Source organism: Solanum dulcamara, chromosome 7, assembly GCF_947179165.1.
Source record: "Solanum dulcamara chromosome 7, daSolDulc1.2, whole genome shotgun sequence".
NCBI classification, from domain to species: domain Eukaryota; kingdom Viridiplantae; phylum Streptophyta; class Magnoliopsida; order Solanales; family Solanaceae; genus Solanum; species Solanum dulcamara.
This window is the reverse complement of record NC_077243.1, coordinates 45,752,742-45,759,992: the sequence shown is the minus strand read 5'-3', so window position 1 is coordinate 45,759,992 and position 7,251 is coordinate 45,752,742. Positions and strand designations below refer to the sequence as shown.

Below are 7,251 nucleotides of genomic sequence, written 5' to 3'. Positions count from 1 at the left end.
CGAGGATGACAAACTTAAGGAATAAATGGTGCAACTCCTATTAGCCCTATGAAGCAAAGGATATAGGTTGGGAAAAAACCACTACTTCGAGAAAACCTGGAATAGTTATCATCAGAATAGTAGTACTGCCTAATTGAAATTGGAATGACTACAAGTACAAACAGAGGAAAATACGAGTACCCTCTAAAGGGGGGAAGTTAATGAGAAAATGGCAAAAGTAAGGTGAAGGCAATCGATATGGGAATTCATTTGAGATGAGTGTCTAAACTTTAATAAGATACCTTGCCAAACCAAGTTAGAAAGGTCCGGAAGCTACCAATAATTGGAGGGACGCCAGAATGCTACATAAGGCAGCGTTAAGAAGTTTGCAATGAGACCCTGAACAACATAACACTAGAAGCGGTGTATAAAAATAGAAGAATGTACTAATGAAAGGATATCGATGTTGGATGCAAGATAAAAGACGAGAGGACAGGGCAAAAGATAAAGACTCGCGAGACAACGCTGAGGTAAATCAGGAGCTAAGTTGAGTGCTCGCACCTCGTGGAAAAGGTTACAATGAAACGCGACACGAATACTTCCCATGGAGGTCACCCATCCCAATATTACTCTCTCCCCAGCACGCTTAACTTCAAAATTCTGATGGAACTTAATGCATTAGTGCTGGTGTGATCGCGCGAGATGGAGGAATCTGAACTAGTGACGGAGAAACGATATGAGATTATGTACCTATAGTATTATAAGATACGTTAAGGCAATTGTAATAAGGGCTTAAGCAAAACAAGAAGGATTAGCTAATTGCTAATTGACGACGCACTCGAATACCACAACTCTTCAACATAGAACTAGTTAATAAGAGGAAAAACGCAAAATAGCTATATGGGCCAGTGGGCGAGGGAATTTTGACACCACTTGGTAGCCAACTCTGAGGGCAAAAAAGCAGAACCCAAAAAGGTAAGGATACCAGCTGATGTAATTTACGAATGATAGGAAGTAGTGCCAAAGGTCGAAAATCCCACAATATGACCAGGACTACAAAACTCATTTTGCACTCTAGCGCCAGATGACTCTGGAGGGAAGGTTACTTGTGGATTAATGATATTAGTCCCTGCTCCTTCGATCAAAGGTTACCTACTCCGCCGAGAAGGTGTAAAATTGTAGAGTAAAGAGTGGTAGGACCTTATGGAGTCCCCACAGCTATTGTCCTAGGCAAGGGAGCCCAAGTTGTAATTGACTATCGAGAGACACAAATATAGGTTAAGCCAAATTACCGAGATGGAATTAGTGCTACTGGTAGAGTAAGACGTGTAAGTCCCCTAGTGGATGGGTTGATGTTAGAAAGACTAAGCTAAAAAGGCCTTGACATGATTAAGCAAGTTGTTGACTAAAAGCCTAGAGTCGGCAGGAATGATATACAGATAATCGACATCGACATACAGAGTTCAAGTTGATGATTGGATGTTCATCATAGGTTCACCTAGAAAAGGAACTTAGCCCAAATTATATTAGATGGTATCAAGTTGCTCGTAAGGTGGGAAAAGTGGCCGGTAAGTTGAACTTACCACCTTATTTGAAAACTATACGCCCAGTCCCTCAGATAGAAATGCTTCGCAAGGATACTAACGAACCACCCAGGCTATATTCCATAAATGAGGTCCAGGAGATGGAATCCTGTGAGGAAAAAAAAACTACCGCCATCTTAGATTGGCGAACTGGAAGATTGTAGACTAAAGACATGCCTCCCCGCAAGGGATGTTGGAAAAACCGAAACCAGAAAGAGGATGATCGGGGAACTGAAGAGAACATGAAATACAAGTATTTTCACCTGTAACCGATATTTACAGGTAACCTCGATTCTTAAAACACGTATATGAAGTATTGGTATGGAAGTACGTGTTAAGAAAATAGCAAAGAATCTCCCTATGATTTGTATAAGGTGCTAAGAGAAGTTTTATCTAACATTCGGGGACGAATGTTCTAAAGGGGGGAAGGATGTTACACCCCACCCTTTTTAAACTCGGAATGTCTCATAAGTTCCTTGGACATTATCATGTGATCCGGATACGCTACGACACTATCAAATGGCTCTAAGGAAGGGAGAATGGGACACCCCGTGGTAGGGAAGATTGGAAATAGGGTCAAGAGAAGTCGGAAGGAGTTGGAGGCCAAGTAACGAGTCGTAGGACTCGACTTATCTACATAAACTACTAAGTTAGAAGTCGTACATACGTGAGTTACTTGATTACATACCAAGCTTGCGTAGCAAGGATTTCATAGGTTCTTAAAGTGAGACAAGATTACGAACGAGATTATGAACCCACGAGGAAAAGAAAAAAAATTTGCAGGACAGCCAATGGGAGGGTGACACATGGCAGCACCTAAGCAGGCAGGTGACCCACCTACTTGGGGCCAAGTAGGTGACCCACCTGCTTGGGGGAGGTGGGCCCCACTACCACGTGGCAGCCCTCCTTGAACATGTAGGTGCGGTGGCCCAATAGGGGCTGGACACGTGTCACCTCTTGGGGATGACACGTGTCACACCCTAAAGCCACATATACATGTTGATATATATCATATACTTCAGTTTTTCATCAAAAGAACATCAGCCAACATAGAGAAAAAAAATGTGAGAAAGAGAGATAGGGAGGCAGCCATGGCGTTGGAAGTTTAAAGGTAAGTTTCTCAAATTTCTCTCCGTGAATTAATTATATACGACGTTCCTAAAATACGTGGAGGTGTATATATGTATATTAAGATGCTTATGGAACTATATTTTCAGTTCTACACTTGGAAAACTAAGACAAACTTAAAGAGAAAACGCTAGTTAACAAACCCGTTTTTGGAAGGGACAGTGATTAGTAATATTGGTATAACTTCTTGTGTATAGCTTCGTTTCTGGTGATTCAATATGTTTTGGAAAGGTATTTCACGGTTCTATAACTTTAATTTAGACTCAAAAATCCATTTTTACATTCATCAGCTAGAAAAAGGGTGATGAAGTGTAGAGGAGGTACTGCCCAGATTTTGATTTTGGAAATCTTACACGGACTGCTGTTGGTGTTTTGGTTATATATTTTTATACAAAATTGCTGTAGGGGTAATTCAAATTTTTTTTCGACCTTGATACATATTTCTATAACTTTGATTAGGACACAAATCCTATTTCCCTCAATTTCCCCTCCGAAACTAAGCGACAATATAAGACAGTGGGCTGTCCAGATTTCACATTTTGGATAGTTTTGGCGAGTTTGACAAGTTTAACGTAAGGTAAGACCTTTCCTTTTTAAATTGGAGTTTATGGTATTGTTATATGGTGTATTACACCCCTTGTATGCTGCTGGAAGTTTAAGAATGTTGTAGAAATACTCGACGTTCGAAATAAACTAAATTGGAATCGCTATAGTTAAATTGTCGTCGAAGGATAGTGTTGTTCGTGTGAGGTGCTGCTGCAGGGGTTTGATGTGTTGTTGCAGGGACTAAATAGGTTCTAATGTGGGTTAGTGTTCTTCTAGTTGAATCCACACGACCCCTCGTTGCGTATAATGAAAGGCGTTACAAAATAAAGGCTAGACGCCCTATTGTGCTACCGTATCTTTGAATAAGTCGTTTGGAGTTTATGTTGTATATTGTTGGTCCAAATTGATGCAGGTTGTTGTTGTTGGTTGGCTGTAGGTCTTAGGGACCTAATTGGAAATTTGGATAGGGCACATTATAGGGGAGGTGTTGCCCAATTTTCGTCGACGCCTTAGCGAATAACAGAACTAGTCGGGGAAGCGACTAAGAAAATAGATTCCATTAATACTAAGATGTAACCTAGGGTGATGGAAAGTAAAAGGAGTTGATATTCATACTACTTTCATATTGAATAGGTTCAAAGGACGGCGAGTCAAGTAGGATAAGGAATAATTCAGACAAGGTATGTAAAGCTTTCTCTTGGCATGTTTTGGTATAAGTTCGTACAACTATCTTTCTTTCCTTTTGGCAGTGTTTAGCCTTAAGTGAATTGTATATGAAGTGCGGGGATAATTCCATTCCCAGAATGCCGAGTACACCTCATAACCCCTATCCACTGTTCAGTATTAGAGTTCCTTTGAAGATTAAGTATTGCCTAGTAGGGCTTCTATGTGTCAGAATGTAATGTATGGGAAGTTATCTCTCATTTTCATTAAGATGTATTTGATACGAAAATGAGGTTACAATGCCATAGTGGTTCACCGAGCCTCGTGAAGGGCCGGGTACGAAATATGTATATGAAGATCACCTGAAGGAAAGTACAGACTATATAGAGCTATTCTCTTTCTTCTTGTGGGGCATGTCCTTGTCTTATTTTTAAGTTGAATCTGATCTGAACTCCGAGGTAACTCCACTCTTAAACATCTCTTAATTACTTCTGAATATTAAACTCCTATAGTAGTTGAACTACTTTCCCTGGAAACTTTTATACGTTAAAGAGGTAACAAATATACAGACTCTACATCCTAAGGACTATAAGGTAATAAGTGTTTCTTATTGTATAAATGATTTGTCCCTATGTTAATACATGTCCAGGGCCTCCGAGATTACTTTTAATACAACCCATAATGGCATGTAAGGGACACTTGAGATGACTACCCTGTTACTTGGGTCCTCAAATAAAAGCTTAACTTTGTTATTCTGTCGAGTCTCTGGTAATGATTTAAATTGCATATAGTTACTCACTACTCTACTCGTGTATATTGTAACACTTGTTTCCCTGAGTCCCGGGCCAGGATATGTTCTCGTACACAGTTCACTGTATTATTCCCTGAGTCCCTCAATAGAGGGCCAGGATACGTGTATAGATATATGATGATGTGTTGTAATAAGGTGGTGATGGCACTGGAACCCCGAAAGGGCCGGCTATATGATATGACTCGAACATGCATGTTTTTGTAAATCACAAAGTATAGGTACAGGTTTCTAAATTGATATCTTATCCCCTGTTTCTCTATCTCAGATATGCTTCCAGATGTATTATATTATGTTTTACATACTCAGTACATATCTCATATACTAATGCCGAGGAACGATGGCCCAATCCATATATTGTATACATATATTATAGCCGGCCCGGGACTCGGTGAAAGATGTATTATAGTATGCATGAGAAAAGCAACTAAATTATCATCCGAGGCTCAACAGTGTAATCAAGCGAACCATCATATGAAGATCAGGGTAGTAATCATCTTAAGTACCCTCTAACGGTCAGTTAGAATCATATCAAGTTAAGTCCTAGGCATCAGATGCATGTATCAAGGTGATTCTATATAGTTTATGCAATCAGAGACTTTTACCCTTGTAGAGCCTTTAGGAAGAGGAGCTTATATCTCTATCTACTAGTCAATGTATATGAGACTCGAGAGTAGTAGTTTAACTACTTTAAGACCCTTAGTATTCAAAAGTGAGTAAGAATAACGAGTTATACTCGGAGCTTATGAAGGTAATTACCTCCAAATTCATGTCATATGTCATTCTACTTATACTTAAGACATTCCAACAAGAAGAAGAAATAGGCTCTACGTATACTACTTTTCCTCACATAGAAGACTTGAAAGGTAATGACTCAACTTATTACAAGAGTTCTAATCAGTAGGAAGTGAACAAGGGTCTTAACTCATTCTCAAAGCTTTAATAATGGAATAACTCCCAATTTCACATACATAATACTTACATCTAAGATATGCCAAAAGAAAAGAAAGGATAGTTTCACATACTCATCACTTCCTAACTTATAGAATGTTTGAGAAGCCCTAGTTCAATTACTGTAAGAGTGCTTTCATCAAGAAGTAAATAAGGACCATGAATTACGCTTGGCATTTATGAGTAGATTTACCCTCAAGCTCATACCATTCCTTACTTATCTTGAAGACATGCCAAAAGAAAAGAGAGATAGGCTTTACATACCTCTTATGGGTTACTCATAACCACATTCACATCGTCGTCCTTTGAACCTATTTAACACAAAGATAATACTCATATTAATAACCTTCGACTCTCCAGTTCCTACATTTGTATTCAAGTATCCATAGGAACCATTTTCTTGTTCGCCTTTCTCGACTAGTTTATATGTTAGTTAAGAAGTTAATGGAAATCGGGCAGCGTCTCCTCTATAACTTGCCCAATCCAAATTTTTGACTTAACCTCTAAACTTAGAAGCCATATTAACAAAAACAACCAGAAGATATGTACAACCAAATCAGTACAATATTATACAATACAAGTTCCCAACGACTCGCCCAAAATCATGATACAAAAATAAGGTTTTTAGTCTTTATTTCGTAAAACCTTTAACCACACGAAACAGGGTACTATGCGGCTGCAACCAGAAGAATATATAGCCATTTAAAAACAATTTACATCCCTGCAACATAGATAAACCACCTCCAAGGACAACACCACCACAACAACAACACTAGTTAAACTTTAAGCCGACTAGAATACGTCAAAACAGCCCCTACACGACTTGCCATACCTTTCATAAGTAACGTACATATTTTGATGTTTCCAAAATATATTAACATACCCCAAACATTCCTAAACACACACTCAAACATGTCACAAGAGAATCAAGCCATGCCTTAACAACTTAGCTTCCGAAACTTGCCAAAAGTTGGAGGCTCACGCTGAACTTTATTGCTTCCCCAAATATCAATGTTTACGTTGTTAAACCCCATTACTTATTCGAAGAACACCTTAGATAATGAATTCACGGAGCAAAAGTCGAGGGCTCACCTTGTTCTCCTTCAAGACATAGCTACTCCTCTTTTCCTCTCTAGTTTCTCTCCTATTTTTCTCCAAATGTCAGGCTGAAGAAGTGACTCCGTAGTCATCATAAGATACATATATACACCTCCACATGATCTAGAAACACCTTAGATAGTTAATTCATGAACAAAATCGAAGAGCTTACCTTTTGGATCCATGGTCGTAGCTCTTCTCCATTTTCTCTCTATTTTTCTCCAACTTTGGCTAAGTGTAAAGGATGAAAGAATGAATCCTTAGTCATTAAATTAGGGTTATATACCCTCCTTTGGAGGGTGACACGTGGCAGCCCCTAGGGGTGACACGTGTATAGCCCCTAGGGTGCTACCTCACCTCATGCATCCACCTATATGCTACCATGTGGCATGGTGGGGTCCACACAAGTAGGTGTGTCACCTACTTACTCCAAATAGGTGCATCACCTATCACCTACTTGCTTCTTTTCGTAAGTTTGGAATTAAGTTTTTGCTC

At 39.3% G+C, this 7,251-nt stretch overlaps 1 pseudogene; it reads right to left on the bottom strand.

The window, feature by feature from the left end:
• Positions 1 to 560: 560 nt before the first annotated feature.
• LOC129898019 (5S ribosomal RNA) lies at positions 561 to 680 on the bottom strand (annotated as a pseudogene).
• Positions 681 to 7,251: the final 6,571 nt, after the last annotated feature.